General features: G+C 38.4%; 1 protein-coding gene across 3 annotated transcripts in view; it reads right to left on the reverse strand.

The window, feature by feature from the left end:
• GALNT13 (polypeptide N-acetylgalactosaminyltransferase 13) overlaps positions 1-8,416 on the reverse strand; it is a 557,828-nt gene extending 549,412 nt beyond the window's left edge. The window contains exon 1 of one of the 3 annotated variants that reach the window (XM_060016781.1): positions 8,172-8,416. The gene's annotated coding sequence lies outside the window, so the exon portion shown is untranslated. Of the gene's footprint in view, positions 1-5,712; positions 5,732-8,044 lie in introns of those variants that run through there. The other 2 variants (XM_060016780.1, XM_060016782.1) reach the window with 2 other exon arrangements.
• Between the last annotated feature and the right edge of the window lie 11,191 nt (positions 8,417-19,607).

A 19,607-nucleotide genomic window follows, 5' to 3' on the forward strand; every position in this document is an offset into this window, starting at 1 on the left:
AAATCACTCTGATTTTTCCATATTTATTTTATTGTCCCTTTCATAATTAGTTTTCTTTCTTAATCTAGTGCTATGACTTCTAAAAGGTAAATATTTTTTGTTTCCAACTCTACAAATCTGATATTGTTGGTCAGATTTTCCTCCTTCACTTTCAAAGGCAAAACTTATTCAAATAGGAAACAAAACATAGAAACACGGGTTCCATTTCCAATTCTGTTGCTTCATACTTTGTGACTTAAAGCAGATCATTTTAATCATTTCATCAAAATAGCATAGTCTGTACCCCGTCATTCATCAACTTACCCTGGACAACTTACTTAACCTTTATGGGTCTCAATTTCCTTGCCTGTAAAATAGAGGTACTAATAAAACCTACTTTGGAGGGTTGTTATAATTAAATGAATTAATATCTGTAAAGCACTCAGAACAATGTCCAGAACATAGTAGCTTTTATATTTTGTTAAAGAAATAAAAATTAAATAAATCTGAAAAATGTACTATATGTAGTTCGGTTGCTTGTAACCTCATTGTACAACAGACTCATCTGGAAAAATGTTTATAAAGATAGATCGTTATGGATCCATCCCAGGCAAATGAGAATCTGTATCAGTAGGATCTGATAACCTATATTAAAACAAGCAAACAAACAAAAATCTCTTGAGGTAATTTCAATTTCCAAACTGGTTTGTCAGCAGTGACATCATACGATGCCACAGGTCAGTTTAACTACATCTCACACACTCTATCAGTGCCCTTTTCCTCTTCAGTGGCTGCAATAGTCACTATCCAAAGCAACTTGGGATTTAATAGCATCAGCCAGTTTTCCAAAAGCAGAAGTTTAGGTTTGGAATTTTCTTTCTCACCTAAAGCAAAACTGCTTTGTCCTCACCAAGGCAAACAAAGACGTAAAAAAGGAGCAAACTGATCCCTAAAGGCTGGAACGTACTGGTTAAAGGGAAGGACAGAATAAGTTCTTAAGACATGCTCCTTTTGTTTTTGCCCAGCATTCATTCTTTTTTCAAAGACACAGATTGGCACCATCTCAGTGACAGTGATTTGTGGTTAAGTGCCATGAAGGAGCAAGTTGCCTCCAATTCTCTATTCCTTTCAATAAACACTGATGCAATAAACTGAGGCTAGTGTAATTGCTATCATCCTTCCTAGGTACAAATCTTATCGCCCAAACTTCCAAGTAGAAAGAGAAGGGAATAGCTATAAGGACAAAGTCATGAGTATCACAACCATGCTGGCCTGTGTTGCTTGGGTGCTCGGGATCCACTGAGTAGGCAGTATATCTAGTGGTTCAGACTGAGGAAGTGTTCCCAATCGCAGGCTACAGAATGTGGTGAAATAAATTACCAGACTGTGATGAAATTTTCTTCAGTCTTCGTTAAATTAGAAAAATAAATGCAATGTAGAAAAATGCACAGGAAGTTAAATTTATGCTATTTTAAGAACTATATTTTGAGATTTAGTACTGCCACCTTAGTTGGTGTTACAATGTGCAGTCTTTTATAAAATGATGGTGGAATAGAGTTTTAAAAATCATTCTTACCATGCAAAAGAAAATGTTGACATGGAGGTTGATGCTCATTTTTTTTTTTAAATTTTATTAGTCAGTGAAAATATCAGACTGGGAACTCAGAGCACTGGCTTCAGAGACAGACAGAACTGATGTGATCCCCGGCCCTAATGATATATATTAGCTGTGTGACTTTGAGCAAGTGACTCTTCATTTATACAATGGGGATAGTAATAACTACTTACAGCTCATACGATTATGAGGATAAAATGTGGTACAAGCTATTAGATGTTTACTTACAAGTGCAAAGTATGTATCCAATAAATTTTAGTTATTTTATCAGTTTGTAACTCTTTATTTTTAACTCCCTCATAAATAAGTTGAAATGGCTGTAACTTTACATATATTTGTTTCCAAGTATTTATTCCCAATTTTCTTTCATTAGACTAATGGCAGTACTGCATGGGGGTCTTGATAGTCATGTAAATCTCATCCTCTCTATCTAAAACTAATTATATAACAAAAATCTCAAGAGGAAATTAAGTTATTATTCTTCTGACGTACAGTAAGATAATCCTCCCCATATGTCAAAATTCATTTCTTAACAAAAAAAAAGCACTGTGCTTATAATATCAAGGCAATTAATATTAGGCAAGAGACTAGGTTGACATTTACTGGAGTCTCTGAGGTGTAATTTAGATGATTTTGAATGTGCAGGCTGTGCTTTAAATTCTTCTATTTACAGTGGCTACTTAGCACATGTATTATGTTCACCAAAGTGCCAACCAAGAATTTAATCACACTCTTCCTATACTGTTCTACAAGATCTTAAATAAGATTTAAGTGACAATTCAATGTAGTTTAATGTACTAAACAGAGTCCCAATTAATTCTACATCATGTTAAAAATCCTGATATATCTTGGACAGTTCCCATATATCTTAACAGTAAGTGCTCCTGAAAAAAAACAGGAAAGAAGCCTGAGTATTTAATATGGACAGTGTGTTTAATCTTCTCACATAACAGAAAATAGAATCACAAATATGTTCACACCTATGATGGTAACAGTCACTACTTTCCCTACATCCCTCTCAAGCTATGTTGGGAGGATTAACCGTTAATATGGAACAATTTTTAACAACTGATACTTTGCATCTTGCTTTAGGTCTATTGGGAAGGGAGGACAATTATAGTAAACATTAAGAGAGAACCTGATAGTTCATAAGGTCTGTAATTATGTGGACATCTGAGTAAAGCTGGGCCCTCAAAGGAAAGTTAGGCCCCAGTAATCTCTTAATAACCTGCAGTAATAACTTTTAAAAATTAAGAATTTCAGCTTAAATAAATAGGTCCCAGATATACTTAAAAAAATAAAATTGGAAAACTCATAGCTAAAAATGAATTTTAGCTATTGTATTTAAAAGGGACATTAGAATACATATTAATCACACAGAGGTCTTTAGCCACCTGTAATTATTTCTTGGTAATCATCTTGGACCAATTAAAAATATTATTATAAATAAACTACCTTGAAAACATACAAATAGATATAAATCTGAATCAAAAAGAAGTATCAAATGAATAAAACCTATTTGATTATACTTTGCTCCCAAAGATAACTGCTTATAATGCCCTCAATGAATGACCAACTACTACTAAATTCATATGTGTATTCATTTTCACAAATTTCTTTGAACTCTCTAAGTACTAAATTTAGCAATAGAAAGCTGGACTCTTCAAAAATATATATGCCTGTTTACAACAGAATATTACTCAGCCATAAAAAAGAATGAAATTGGGTCATTTGTAGAGATGTGGCTGGACCTAGGGACTGTATACAGAGTGAAGTAAGTCAGAAAGAGAGAAACAAATATCGTATATTAATGCATATATGTGGAATCTAGAAAAATGGTATAGATGATCTTATTTGCAAAGCAGAAGTAGAGACACAGACGTAGAGAACAAATGTATCCATGCCAAGGGGGTAAGGGGGTGGTGGTGAGAGGAATTGGGAGGTTGGGATTGACATACATACACTATTGATACTATGTATAAAATAGGTAACTAATGAGAACCTACTGTATAGCACAGGGAACTCTGGTGACCTAAATGGGAAGGAAATCCAAAAAAGAGGGAATATATGTATACATATAGCTGATTAACTTTGCTATACAATAGAAACTAACACAACATTGTAAAGCAACTATACTCCAATAAAAATTAATTTAAAAAAATAAACAAAAAATAAAAACACCATCTAAACTCTGAAAAAAAAATATGTATGCCTGTAACTGAATGGCAGAAATACTTAACTAAACAATGTGCTTTAAGATAGAAATTGTAAATAGAAGTCTAATCTGCTAAAATGGTAAATGGTTTATCAAAGCAGGTAGTACATGATCTTTAAATGTGATTTATGTGTTCAAACATATGCTTAGTATGTATCTGGTGGAGAGGGCAGGGAGGATATTAAGAAATGTCATCAAATAGACTTCAGAGTCAATATGAGTATAAAGTATACTTAAGTATAAAGTATAAAGTATACTTAAGTCTTGACTTGATGCTTCACATGTGTTTATTCTGATGACAGGAAGCATTTAGAACCAAAGCCCAATTAAAATTCTTGAATAATTAGGCATATGGTCACTCAGATTTCAAAGTAGTGATCCTGCTAGATCTCAATAGGTTTAAGATGTCTACATGTTCTTACTACTGATGGCGACATAAGCCCAAAAAGGTGATGTATTAAAAGTCACAATCCAGAATTTGTTGTTTATTGCAAAAGGTGCCTCTTGAAAATAGGATGTTTAATAAGGCAAATTAAAGGACAAAACTATAGGATCTGTTCATTTTCATAAAGCACAATAAACACTTATCAGAGACATATAGTATTGTTATTTATTTCACATGGTGGGACTTTATTCATACTTTACTCTCAGCCATTTTCTATACTTTTCTTGTTATTCAGAAACACCAATATCCTCTTCATTTTCCTAACCAGAAAGAATATAAATATTCATTTATTTCATGTTCTCTCACCCTCTTCCTAAAATGCCAAAGTTTTAAAAAGCTGCAAAATCTCTATTACATGGAAATGTTCCTAGTACAACTACCACTTCTAAAAATCAAGGTGGCAAATGGAAGCACTGTATTTCACTCCGACATAACTTTAACCTGAAAGTAATGTACATTAAGTTAGAAAGTTAAATGTGTCTCAATATTCTTATCAGTTAGAAATCAGAATGTAACTCAACCAATAACAGCATGTCCACCTTCACTATGTCTTTGATATTTTTAAATACAAAAAAAACTGCGTAGAGTATGAGTTGATTTATAAGTAATATTTTTAAAGCAAAATTTCCTTGAACATGCTCCTGAACAATACTCATGGTAAATCCCCAACTACTTTAAGAAGTAACTAACATATCATCAGAACAGCAATACTGCAGCACAGGGATTCCTACTAGTACATTGTATCAGGAGGCGTTACATTTCCAGGTACTTTGGCAAATTCTCATATACATGTAGTATCACACCTCTCATATATATTTGAAGCAGTAAGGAAACCTATAAATTATTCAAGGTAAGTGATTCAGTTTGAAGATCAGTTTATAGCCCCCAAATATTTTAAGCTGATACATCTGTTCTTTATATTAAAAAAGAGAACTTTTCACTTGTTAAAACCACAGGAAAAGGGCTTCCCTGGTGGTGCAGTGGTTGAGAATCTGCCAGCCAATGTAGGGGACACGGGTTCGAGCCCTAGTCTGGGAAGATCCCACATGCTGCGGAGCAACTAGGCCCGTGAGCCACAACTACTGAGCCTGCGCGTCTGGAGCCTGTGCTCCGCAACAAGAGAGGCCGCGATAGTGAGAGGCCCGCACACCGCGATGAAGAGTGGCCCCCGCTTGCCACAACTAGAGAAAGCCCTCGCACAGAAACGAAGACCCAACACAGCCAAAAATAAATTAATTAAAAAAAAAAAAAAACACCACAGGAAAGTATTCACTAGCAAATGATGTCATGCCCTAGTTTACTTTCAGGTAAGAAGGTTGAGAGAGGCCACCCATCAGAGCCTCTAAACTCATTTCTTTAGTTCTGCAGTGACTGTTAAAGAATATCAGTCAAGTTAAACACTTGCACAGAGGAGCAAATTCAAGCAGCGAATGAGTTAAAACGACACAGAGGACTCACGTTTCAACATCCCTTCTACTAGTCTTCAATTCCCATTCATAAAAGACTAAATGAAACAAAAAAGAGAGGCAGAATTCAAGTTCTTGTATGTAGGCTTATTAGTATAGCTAGGTAACTTCAAAGCCAATAATTAGCTCCATGCTAATCAATCAACCAACAAGTTTCCAGCAAGCATTTACTAGTTTTCCTACACTGTGCTAGGGTCTGCATATCTGAAACAGCACCTGTCCCACTCTGGACACTGGGATCCAGAATTAATCTATACCAGCAGCACTGTGTTTCCTTTGGAAAAGCTTTCTTTTCCTCTTCCCCAAATCTTATCTGAGACACAGTGCCTCTACTTAAGCAAGCAGCTTAAGCCCTAGAATGGGATGAGCATCACAGAAATGGTGAATTAAAAACATTTAACTAAACAAGCAAAAGCAGCCAGGGAAAAATTCTCAATGGAGTTGAAGGTGGGCAGGGGCATAAGGAAGAGATGTGAAATCCTGGTTTGTGGTGAATGGTGCAGAGAAATGCACGTTTCTTATGTTCAAAACCCACCTTAGGCTATGAAAATTCTCCAAATCTATTCACCTCTGAAATCACTCAAACGGTTTCAATATTAAGGTTCCAATTCTGCAGGAGGAGTTTGAAGAGATCAGGGAAAAGGAAAGATTAGTAATGCAACAGAAAAGTCAAGATGAAGAAAAGGAAAGGATGGGTGAAGGCAAGGAGAATGATCTGGGAAGATAAGAGATCAAAAGTAAGTCACCAATAGGTTAACCTCACTTTGCAATAGTCTCAAACCAGCAGGTTTCTCTAACACTAGAGGGCATGAACGCAAACACACACACACACACACACACACACACACACACACACACACACACACACACACGGTGGTGGGGGCAGCCCTGAGCAAAGGCAGCCTTCATACAAAGCTGAAGATATGGGGGCTCCAAGGATACTCGAAATTTCAGGGGGCTCGGGCAGCCAAGTGTCTTTACCCCTGCAAATAAAATCTTCATGCTGCATTTGTGGGAAGAGTGATCGCGCTCTCTCCCAAGGAAACCGCTCAAGGATTGAGTGTTAACGACAGTCGAAAGCAGGCAATCCCCAGTGCTCCTGTCCTCCGTCAGCAACACCTTTGCCTCAGGAAAGCTCCCACCCTTTCCAGGTTAGTTTTCCCTGGATCCCGAAGCTTCTGTTTATCTGCCCACTGCCTCCTCCTGTGGCTGCCTGCAAAGGTTGGAGATGTAGGCTCTCCACCTGGAAATTCAACTGATCCTAGTCAAAGAACGGGGTAAGGGGAGGGGCGCCCGCAGCTTTCGCTGTCCAAACCAGCAGCCTCCGTGCGCCCGGGCTCGTGGCAGCGCAGCTCCCTCGGACCCAGGGAGGGGAGGCGGCCCTCGCGACCCTCATTCAGCCCGTCGACTCTACGACAGCCCAGACAAGAGCTCTCTGTTTCCAATCCCCTCGTCCCTTCCGGCCCCGAGAAGGGAGGTCTCCGTACCTGGAGATCTCTGTACCTGGAGGTGCCCAGAAGGTGGGCCGGGGTGTGCTCTCCTGGACAAGGAGCCTCGGGATCTGGGAGCTGGTGGTGTTCGGGAAGACCAGGCAGGAGAGATAAGAGAGGGAGACAGAGACAGGCAGCGAGAGGCAGAAACAGAAAGAGAAAATACGGCAAGACGGAGAGACAACGGAAGAGACAGAATAACAGGCACACGGGAACATCCCAAGAAAAACAGGGAGAAAGAGAATGAAAAAGGAACAGTGAGACCCGGAGCGGGTGCGGTGAGCCAGAGAAAGAATCAGAGTCAGAAACAGACAGAGAGACTGAGAGGCAAAGGAAGGCAGAAATAGAGAGGAAGGCAACCGTCGAGGAAGACACCCGAGACCCAGCGTGTCCCCGGTGTCGGACGGACGTTGTAGAAGCGCCCGCGCACCGCAGCCCCCGGCCGCCCGCAGCTAGTGGGAGAAAGTTGCCGGGGCGGGAAGGCCGAGCCGCCCCCGGCGCCGAGCGCCACCGGAGCGCAGAGGGTGGCCAGCGCCCCCCACCTCGGCCGGGTAGCGGAGAAAGCAGGGTAGAGGGAGGGCGGCGGTAGAAAGTTCCGCGCCTCGCGGTCCTCCCTCGGCACCTGCAGCAGCGGGAGAGCGCGCTTCGAGAGCCCGGGAGGCCGCCTTATCGGGTTCGCCGGCGCCCCCGCACCGGGACCGACCCTGGGCGCTCGGCTCTGAGCCCTGCCACCGACTGCGGGAGTTTGCGGCGCCCACCCGGGCACTCCGGGCCGCCCAGAGAGGACTCGCCCCAGACAGAGGAAGAGAGGAGAAGCAAGAGAGAGACGGAGACCTGCTATCGTGGCCAGGGATCCCGCGAAGAGGGAACGGCGGTCCACGCACGGAATTCAGCCTCCGACCCAGACCGGCAGGCGCCAGACGGCCGCGCCGAGTGCGGGGCGCGCGGAGCCCGCGCTCACCTGGAACACGCGCCGGCCCGCGAGCGCCGCGCGCAGCCCCGCTTCCCGCCCGCGCCTCTCTCTTCACACTTCCCCGCGAGCAGAGCGAGCCGGCTCCGGCCTCGGCCAGCCCCGGAGAGGCGCCCTCATAGCGCAGCGGCTGGCTGGAGGGGCTCCGCGAGAGCGGGCGCCGAGGCCGAGGAGGCGCAGGAGACCGAGCGAGGGCTCCTAGCACATTGTCACCTCGGCAGAGACGCCGCCACCGCCTGGTCACTTCGCCCCCCCTCCCCCCTCCCACCCCGGCCCGCTCCCTCCCAGCCCCTCCTCCTCGCGTGGTTCCTCCCCCTCCCGTAGCCCCAGCCTGAAGGCCTCTCACTGGGCTAGTATCATTTACGTAACCAGCCCCCCGGCCCTCCTCCCTCCTGGTTCCCGCTCCTCCCCAGGCTGGGGCGGTGCGCACAGAGCGCGCTTCAGTTGCTCCTGGAGCTGCCGCTCCTGCGATGTGCACAAGTCCCGCGATAGTTGGCAGTCACGGCCCCCAGCTGGAACCGCGGTGTCGGCTCCTTTCCGCCGAGAGCGTCCGGCGACCCCTGGCCGCCCCTGGGCCCCACCGTGAGAAAACAGGCTTGCGTGCACTGTGTCGGCCCAGTGCACCAGAGCGCCTCTTAGAGGGGTGCTGGCGGGGGGAGGAGGGTGCAGGGGCTCGCAGGCGGCCCTCGGGGAACGCTTTAGCAACCTCCCCCTCTCTGTCGGCTCTCCAGTGGAGAGAGGCTGCGGGGAACTTGAGGTTTAGGCGCCCTGAAGCAGAAAGGACAGACAAGAGTTTGACCTCTTGTCCATTACAGTTCGTTTACCCTGCCAGGAGCCTAGTGTTCTGGCTAGCGACAGCTGCTGCCACCAAAAGCACTGTAAGAGACTTGGAAACGCAAAGCGCTTCCTTGTGCTCTTGAATTTTTTAGGGAGCGGTGAAGAAAAAAGCGAGGCTTTGAATTCCTTTCTCAGTCAGGAAGATAGGGTCTTTGACACCACACACCCACACACACACACACACACACAGGCGCCTGAATGCTTGCATTTCAGAGTAAAGTTACTGTGTAGTGTCATAGAAAGTCCATGATACTAAATGAGGAGTGCATGATAATAAATCCTTACATACTACATGTAAGGATTTTAGAACAGTGCATGGTACAAGGCACAAATTTAAGACTGAGGTATTATTAGCATTCTGAGACTTGGGACCTATCCCCCATTGCCATGTGGGAGGGACTCTTCTAGGAAATTGGGGTTGCTGAGTTCAAGTCTCTGCTTTGCCATTTATTCACTTTTGGCTCTTGGTTAGTTTTGGTTCTTGACAATACAGTTTCAGTTTTCTTATTTGTAAAAGGGGGTAACATAGGGGTCCTTTCCTCCTCTCACAGGGTCACTTCATGTTGTCTTAGCTCCCTCTTTTTAGTTTATGTGGCAAAAGTAAGGGAGGATATGAGACCTACTCCAAAAATATTAAGAGCCATATTGTACAAACATATATTAATTTTAATCTAGTATGTCAATGACATTCTTGATTATATTCATGAAAGGCAATTTTTAGAGATGTTATCTTTATATCCTTTCATGAATCAATTATTATCTAAACTGGTATGATAATAACTATTTAATGTTTCCTCCTATGCTGTCCATCCTGCCCAACCCCCCGCCCCCATCTTCTCATCAATTAGGGAGCATCTACCAGAGGGGTTTCTGTGCATGTGTGAGGACAGAGGGTGTCACTCATAACACCAAGGACACTGGTCTTTTTCTCTATTGCTTGCTTTTGTGAGTTCTGTCATCACATCACTCACCTCTGTATGGCATATTTAGAAAAGTTATGGACCAGCAGGTAAAAGATTGAGCTTCTAATGCTGGCAGAGCCACTTATTAGGCATATATCCTTGAAAAACATATTAAGCCCCCATTCTTACATTCTTCATCTCTAAAAAAGATAGCAATAGCATTTTGCAAGCTTTGTAGTAATATTTAACTAAGGCAAGAATCATAAAACTAGTTGGTAAAAGTTATACATGCAGTTAATTATGTAGTCCCAAAGTATCTCCCTGGGAATTATTATCTTTTGCTGTATAGCACACCATTCCCAAACTTAGTGGCTTAAAACAATAAACATCTACAATTTCCGAATTGTTCCAAAAAGCAACAGAGGAGTGCAAACTCCAATGTAGAGCATTTTTCATAGCTCTGCTGACACACGTTTACCCAAGGAAGTTACATGGCCAAGCCCAGATTCAAAGGATGAAGTAATATACTCCATGTCTGGATGGGAGAAACTGCAAAATCATATTGCAAAGAAGAATGTACACACAAAGGGGAAGGAAGTACCTGAGGCCATTTTTGTAATCCGTAGTTTCTTCTCAATTACAATGGAAATTTATAAGGAAAAAATATTCCTTATAGTGAATAAATCTGGTAGACATCATCTTAACCAAGTGATCAAGATTAAAATCACCAATAATGGGATCAGGTGACATTATGAGCCTCATGATGTGATGCACTAAGAAATACACAATATAATTTATTTAGTATTCCAGACCAAAAAATAAAAGCATAATCAACTATAATCATGGGGAAGCAAAAGACAAACCTAAACAGAAACTCCACAAAATATCTGTACTTTTCACATATGACACTGTGATGAAAGTTAAAAATAAAAAAGGCTGAAGAACTATTACAGACTAAAGGATATTAAAGAGACATGACTACTAAATGCAACATGTAATACAACCTGAATTGAATACTCAACTGGAAAAAACACATAACTATAAAGGACATTGGAACAACTGGCAAAATATGAATAAACTCTGTAATATCTCATCTCTAGGTCTTTAATCTATGTTAAATTACAACTACTTTTGTATCAGTATTAAATGTCCTAGTTTTGCTAATTATACTGTGATTACTCTAATGAAATATTTTGGAATAAAAAGGGCCTAGTGGCTACAGTTTGTTCACAATGATTCAGAAACATCTATAGAGAGAATGATATTAACAGTTGTTAAATTTGGGTGAAAAATATAAGGGAATTCTTTGTAGTAAGTTTGCAACATTTTTTAAGTTTGAATTTATTTTTTTTTATGGTAATTCTCTTTTTAACTTTTCATACCATTTTCCACAGCAGCTACACCATTTCACATTCCCACCAACAGTGCACAAAGGTTTCTATTTCTCCACATCCTTGCCAACATTTGCTATTTTCTTTCCCTTTTCCTTCCTCCCTTCTTCCCTTCCCCTCCCTTCCTTCCTTCCTTTCTTTCCTTCTTTTTCTTTCAAATGAGAGGAGAAACCGTCTTCTTATCTTACAAGAAGGTTAGATGTAATAATTTATGTAAATGAGTGTTAAATATAATAAAAATTTATATTGTACTTTTTTTCAAATAGGACACTAAAAATTTATACTTAATCCATAAGGAGTTACTGCACGTATTTGTTTACATAAATGGGATGACCAACACTGTACAATTAATCAGTTATAAGGCACAGAGTGACTTAGATGGAGAATATACTGAAGATATGAATATGAGTTTATCAGGTACACTTGCCCATCCTGTGGTTAACCAAGTAGGCAAATTACATATACACACATATATATGCTGAAATTAAATTGTCAGATTTGGGCAAATTATTAGCAGTGGAGGAGAAGGAAAAATGTATTATATAACTCAGAGAGTTTAAGACTGGATGAGTAGGAGAAAGGAGATGCCTAACATTTCTCTGTTAAGAGAATCAGAAAGCAAGAATTTTATTTTCTAAAGTGAAAATCTAATAATGCTTCTTTTTAATTGTAATACTTCAGTGGCTTTTCATTGCTTTTAAGAAATAGTCTAAAATTCCTACCATGTCCTACAAAACCTTTATAATCTGGGCCCTACTTACCTCCTTAGTACCTACGATGAGCTAAGCACTGGGGTGGGTACTGAAGATAAAGAATAAAGACGGCCCCATTGAACTTAGAGTCTAGTCCTTCATCCAATGAATATCTATGGAATACTTAGACCATGCAACTTGACTACAACAGTGAGCAAAAAGACAATGACTCTGCTTTCACAAATGCTACATTTTGTTGTGCTATGTTCTAAACAAATAAGCGAGTATGTAACTATGGCAGGAGGTAACAAATTCTCAGAAGAAAATTGAAACAGGCCAAGAGCTGAGCTTTCAAACTAGTTTGCCACAAATGATTTTTAGATATCACATGATATATTGATCATCTCACCCATCAGGAGTTGCCAAGTAGGGTGGCCTCAAGTTGCCAGAGTCCATAGCCAGGCAGCCTCTGATCATAAGAAACTTGTTCAGAGCTCTTTGGATAATGGCCCAAGCAAGTGGTATCTGAGCATGTGTTTAATTCTTCCTGTCACATAGATAAAGAGGTGTTTACTTCTGGACATCTGCTTCAGCATTCAGCTGCAAACAACTGACAAGGGCTCATGCAATGGTTTGAGGATTCTTTTTCCAGGAGCAAAGGAACATCACATGAAGCTCAAAACGTGACCCACTGCAGATGGGGGAGCAAAGAGGTTGGGCAGGAACTTCTAGTGAGCATAGGTCCAGTTAATGACCCAAAGCTCCAGCAACATAAATAACAGATAATCCTATTCTGTATGCAGCTGATTTGCTGTTTTTTGTGGTAGCCATGTCAACTGCAGATTGGCTATTTTAATAATGCTTAGGCATTCTTCAAACTCAAGCTTTATAATTATTTTTATTTTTCTGATAATCATTTTGAATATATTTGAAACCCATTTATAGCCACAAAAATTCAAAATCACAACTATTAATGAAATAAAAGTAGAGCTGATATATTTTAGATACCATTTTAACAGATATAAATATTTGGTCATAAAAGTAAATGTTTAAACTCCTTTTTACCTACTTGTCCAAACAAATTTTCTCACCTTTGATGTTGACCAACTATTATATCATCATTGAAAACGTCATGATTAGGAAATATTATAGCTATTTCAAGCATAAATATAAAGTTGAGTTCATGGAGGCAAGATCTCATTAAAATATTTTTTAAAGATTTTATTTGGAAGTCAAACAATTCAGTAGATCTTATCTTCCTTGATATATTATTTTTATAATAATAATTTAATAATGTGAAGAAAATGTAACTAATTTTTAACCAAGCTCCATATTACACTAATATTTGCTCTAGTTTATCTCATGATCCACAAAGACCTGTGTCCTTCTTAGCATCTAACATAGTTGCAAATTTAGTTTTCCATATTTGTGTGATTAATGTCTATTTCCTCCAATATACAGCAGGGTAAAGTATAGGTATATAAGGTGGCAGTGGGGGTGGAGGGAGTTGTTGTAGCTTCACTCCAAGCAGGGTGCCTGTTGTACAGTAAACTTTTGTTGTTAATGAATAAATCAATCCAACCACCTATTAATCAACAGCTATGCCTTTCCTGTAAACCTTTCTCTTTTTTATCCTTCCCTTTCCTTTATCATGCTATCTTATCTTTCCTTCCCTTTCCTAGACTTTTTCTCTCCTTGTTTTGAATTCTTGATTGGGCAGTAATGATTAGTGCCAAAGAATTAGGGGAAACAACTAATGTTTAGCCCACTAAAATCTTTCAGCACTACGGAGAGCGACAAATGAGTGTCTCCCAATTAACTTAGGGGTCACACCAGCCTGACTATGCTATTATTTAACATACATTGACAGGGATACGTAAATAGATAGTAAGTAGGCTAATGTGGAAGAAACTAAGCCACTATTCAGCATTCATAAATAGAGATAAATAAGTAGACGGAAAGCAGGACAATGTGGAAAACCACTGGCATTCACTTAAGGGAATGTGGGTTTGCTATCATTTAACCTCTCTGTATCTCCATTAAATCAAAAGGCAAATATGAAGTAAAATGTTAAGTACCATCAGAGTTCAAAACATGAAGCAGTCACATATCCACAACCTCAGAGTTTTTCACTTATATATATACCATATGGACGTAACCCTTCTTAGAAGATAAATCCCTAGAAAGCAGGGACTGTATCACTGAGTACAACGCCTGGCACATAATGAGTATTAGCCATGTATTCATTAAATATATGTACTAAATTATATCATCCTGTCAATAATATTTCACTTGCTTGTTAAAGGTCAGGAATAATCTATTATATTGGCAAAACTATTTTCACATCTAAAAATCTAGTACTCTCTATTTAAAATTTGAATATGGATGCTTATTGGAAACAACTACATGGCAGGTAAACTTTATTGATTTCTGTATTTTAAAGCTATACTTAAAACATCACCCTCTTGTAATGAAGAATTTTCCAGTGTGTTTTAATTAGTTATTTGAAGCTTTACTCAACTCCAGCATATTAATGTAACAACCACAGGATATTTTAGCCAACAAATAGCTACCATAGCTCTCTACTCCATCAATGCACAAAGATAAAAGCTATCATCTTACAGAGTGAAAGTCAGATATAAGGAACAAAGAAAAGTATCAAAGCCACTATTTTTAATTTTAAATATTAAAAAATGATGCCCAGAATCATATGAGGTTTTCTTTTTCACCTCACTTTTCTTCAGCTATCCTATTCAAAGCAAATTATTTATGTTGCTACACAATGTGCAAAACAAAAATTATGTGTACTGGACAAGAAAATTTTAAATAGTCAAGTTCATAAATTATTCAATGTTTAACAGGGAACAGGAAGTAGAAAGTATTCAGTAGAGTGTCACAAATTTTTTGTCTTGAACTCTATCTAAATATACAGTTAGAGTCTGGATAAAAGGAGAGAATCTGTTTCACTTTAAATCCATTTGTGTTGCCAAATTTACGTGAAGAGGCAACTGTCTCAACATTAAATGACAGAAAAATGACTATCATTTAGTAAGAAAGGTGAATACAATTAACTGAAGAATTTATGAAATTTAAATAAAGACATATTTCACTTTATTTTGAAAGATTAGTAGTTCATATTATACTACAGGTTAAATATAAAAAGTGAACATGTTATTATGATCTTTCATTAATTAGCCTGAAATGCATAATAATCTGTTAAGTCAGAAATATGTAATAGTTATATTATGATATAGAAAGAGGAAATATATATATGTATATATGTATATACATATATATATTTCCTTGAAAAATAGAAAGCATTTTACAAATGTAAGGTATTGTAATAAAAAGTATAGAATTAAAACTTAACAGATTAAGAAAAATTATGGAACATTTAAACAATAGGCCCCATGATTTTAAACTTAATAGACAATATTAAGGAAGACATGTTAGGGTAGAGTATGCAGTGATGTTTTTTGTTTTTTGTTTTGCTTTTTAACATCTTTATTAAAGTATAATTGCTTTACAATGTTGTGTTAATTTCTGCTGTATAACAAAATGAATCAGCTATACGTATACATATATCCCCATATCCCCTCCCTCTTGCGTCTCCCTGCCACCCTCCCTATCCCACCCCTCTAGGTGGTCACAAAGCACCGAGCTGATCTCCCTGTGCTATGCAGCTGCTTTGCAATGATGTTTTGAGGTACTATTGTCTTGGAACAATCACTAGCATCATATAAAAGCAATCAATTTTATTAGCCATAAAGAGAATAATAATAGACTCCAAGAAGAATTCCATAAACAAGGGAGTTGACCTTTCACGATTTATATACTAAGACGTTAACAATTACTCAAGTTTGTAAAGAAAATAGATTCTAATGTATTTAAGTGTATCTTTTCTCCAAGAATATACAAAACAGTTCTCAAAATCTTTCCATATTTTCAGCTCTATAAATTTTTTTTCAGCTATATAAATCTGATTGACATATTTTTGCTGATTCTCTGAACAAAACGTCATTATATATGTACATATGTATGTGTGCACATGTGTGTCTGTGTGTGTGAATCTATGAATTATAGTAAAATTAACTTTTATAACTTTTAATTTTATGAATGCCCAGAGTTATCTTTCTAAGTGTGCAATTCCTCTAAGATTCTTGAATGTGAAAATCAACTTTTAGAGTTACCTCTCATTAAACACAGAATGGGACTAAGTACACCATGTAACATGTAGGCGTTATATTGACTTTCAAGGATACTTCAGTACTCAATGATGAAATTTTTCAGTGAAAAACTGAAATTAATACTTCCTTCCTCCCAAATCCACAAGCCATGTGAGCTGCCAGTAGCTAGATTTTAAAAATTGATATAAAACTTAGTGTCATATCCTCTAGAAACCCACTGAAGAAAGGAAAGCACAGCAAAAGTTAACTATATTAGAATCAGCTTTTCAAAAGGGGTGCTTCCGCTTCCGTTTCCATCATAAACAAAGCACAGAAATTAGGAAATGAAAAAATCACACTCATATTTACTCATCAACCTATACAAAATTGTGTGTGTATGTGTTTTCATATATACGTCATCTTTCTTCTCAAGCTCAGAGGGCCACAATCAGTTTGTAGACTTTAAAGCAAAACAGACATGGAGTAAATGTTCTGACACTTAGCAACAATGTGACCTTGGGCATGTACCTTTCTGAGAAGTCACTTTTTTGTAAAATAAGTATGCACTATATAACAAAGTAGATGTTTTAAGAATTAAATGATGCAGTATATATACCTGGCTCATACTAGGTACCCAAGAAGTGATACTATTTCTAAGTTTCCTGTATTTTAAATGCTGTTGTTATCAATTTTCAAATATAATGGGTTCTTAAGGGGAATCTTAGATTTCATGCTCCCTGCTTTGGGAACAATGTTGGGATAGGAGCTAAGGTGATCAAAACTGAGTACATATCAGAAATTCTCACTGCTTTTCCCCCTCCTCAAATCTCTCAACTCAGTAATGGTTCTAACCCAGAATCAGAATAAACATTTGTACTATGAAGAGTTGCCAAGTCTTAACTGCTACCCCTATCATTTGCACAAGTGCACATGTGCAAGCATCACACACACAACTCTACTTGAGCACACATATTCATACAGATTCCACTTTAAAATGTAAGTTCCATGGGCTTTGTCTGCATTGGTCATAAAAATGTCCCAGTAGACAGAACTGAGTGGCTCTCACTTAATAAGGGCCCAATAAGTAGCATGTATCATCACATAGGCCTATATTCTTCTCTCCTCAATAACCACTGCATACCAGGGGAAAACTGGCTTTTTATCCAACAGTCTCTTCATGATCAACCTTTTTAATGGCCCCTAATTAGGCAATGAATGCTCCTCTGTGAAGAGCATCTTGCCAACAACCACCTGCTGAATCCTCTGTAACTTTGCACATAGAAGAAGAGGATACAATCCAACCAATTTAGGACCAACTAAATAAGCAGGTAACTCTCTCTCTCATATTCCTAGTTTGGCCTGAAGTTTGTATAGCTAACTGTAGCAAGTACAAAGATGTCCAAAACTGCTAAGGTGTGAAAATGTAGGAAGCTTTTAAGAAGGAACAAGAACAGACGTAGGATCTGTTTTTCAGGACTCAAAGCACTTTGATAATAATAACTGCAACATTTTGCAAATTCAGAACTTTTCTTTACCAAGAATTATGGAAGATAACTTTCATTTTAGCACAATATTTTGCCTTTTGACAGCCCATTTCCAGAGTTTCAGAAGAAAGTAGAAAATTCCTGAATAAATTCACATATTTGCATGTGATTTATTTACCCATTATTGAGAAGTAGATATCTAGGACTTCTTTTTCCCACTTTTTAAATCTACCTTTTAACTACTGACTTTTTGTTATCGGTGCCAAAGGAAAGAAGAGCCAATTTTATACATATAAATTATAAACTTCACCATGATAAACCATGCTACAGAACTATCTGAATTCTAAGCCAATTATTCTATTAATACTGAATAATATTGCAGAATTTACTACAAGGTTTTGCAAAGTCTCCCATTAGAAAGTTCTGAAATGATGATTTTTTTTTTTGACCGCACCGTGTGTCATGTAGGATCTTAGTCCCCCGACCAGGAATTGAACCCGTGTTCCCTGCAGTGGGAACACAGAGTCTTAACAACTGGACCACCAGGGAAGTCCCTGAAATGATGATTTTTAAATTTTAAAATAAACATTCACTTTTAAATAGAAATTTAGATGGGTATGTCAATAACATTAGAAAGTGTTCCCCAATCTGCACTTGATAGTCACTATCTGTGGTTCAGAACCAATCTATGTTGTTGCTTCTTTTCTTCTAATATTAATAGTTGGATAGTGTTTTACTCATCTACTTCCTCTGTCAGTTATTAACCTCTCATATTTTGAGATAAATATCAAAGAAAAAATATTGCCAAAAATAGCTCTCCGGGGCTAAAAGAACACTAGTAAGTTTCCTATTTGTTTCTTCTAGTAAGGGATATATTTCTTTAATAATGTGTCATATTTCAAGATTCAGTACTGGAAATGAAAGCCAATACCAAAAAGTAGGGAATAAGTAAGGAGAAACATCAAGCCAGAACCTGATTGGAGACTCATCTGTTTATGAAGAATAGACCTAGCTACAAAGAGCAGTCATGAGGGCTAGAAGCAGTATTCCAGCGACACAATGATTCTAGTAAAACATCTGTAGATATAGATTTTGTATATGTGTCTTCATGTGTTACAAAACAAAACAAATTAATTCAATATTAGAAAATTAGGATATTTTTCACTAAAAACCTTGATATGTGGCTTGTCTTAAAAATTAGAAGGCCTAGAAAAATTGAACCTACTTTGCTAAATGCAAAATGGAGCTACTTCACTGGACTAAGCAGCTGTCATTGCTCATGTGGATTATTATAACAGCCTCCTTTTTCCATCCTTGCCTTCCTTGAATCTATTGTCAACAAAGCAGCTGAACTGATCCCATTAAACACAAGTTAGGTCACGTTACTATTATGCTCAAAACTCTGCACACACCCGCATCTCAGAATCCTTATGGTGGCCTATATCTCTGACACTTTCTCACTCTACTCCAGTCATACTGGCCTTCTTGCTACTTCTCAAATAATTCAGGCATGATTGTGCATGTCCTGTCCCCTCTGCCTATAACACCTTTCCCCTAGAGTTGTATCTTAAGTTTTGACTTAAATGTCATCTTCTCTGTGAAAACTAACCAGGTAATTGAATATTAAGCCACTAACACCCCTATTTCCTTTCCCTAGTTGACTTTCCTTCATGGCTATCACCACATACAGATTTTACTTATGTACCTTATTTATTTTGTGTCCATCTTATAATAGAAACAATTTTAGATAATGAATCTTTGTATATTTTATTTCTTGCTATATCCCATTCTCTGAGAATCATCTCTGGCCCATAGCCCTTGCTCCATAAGTTTCTTTGAATGAATAAGTGATGGGGTATGATTATTTTCACTACTTTGCTAATGAGGAAACTAGAAGCTAGAGTTATATAATTTGTCCAAGATCATATAACTAAAAAATATAAAAGCTATATTCA

The sequence above is a fragment of the Delphinus delphis genome, chromosome 7 (assembly GCF_949987515.2).
Source record: "Delphinus delphis chromosome 7, mDelDel1.2, whole genome shotgun sequence".
Taxonomy (NCBI): Eukaryota; Metazoa; Chordata; class Mammalia; order Artiodactyla; family Delphinidae; genus Delphinus; species Delphinus delphis.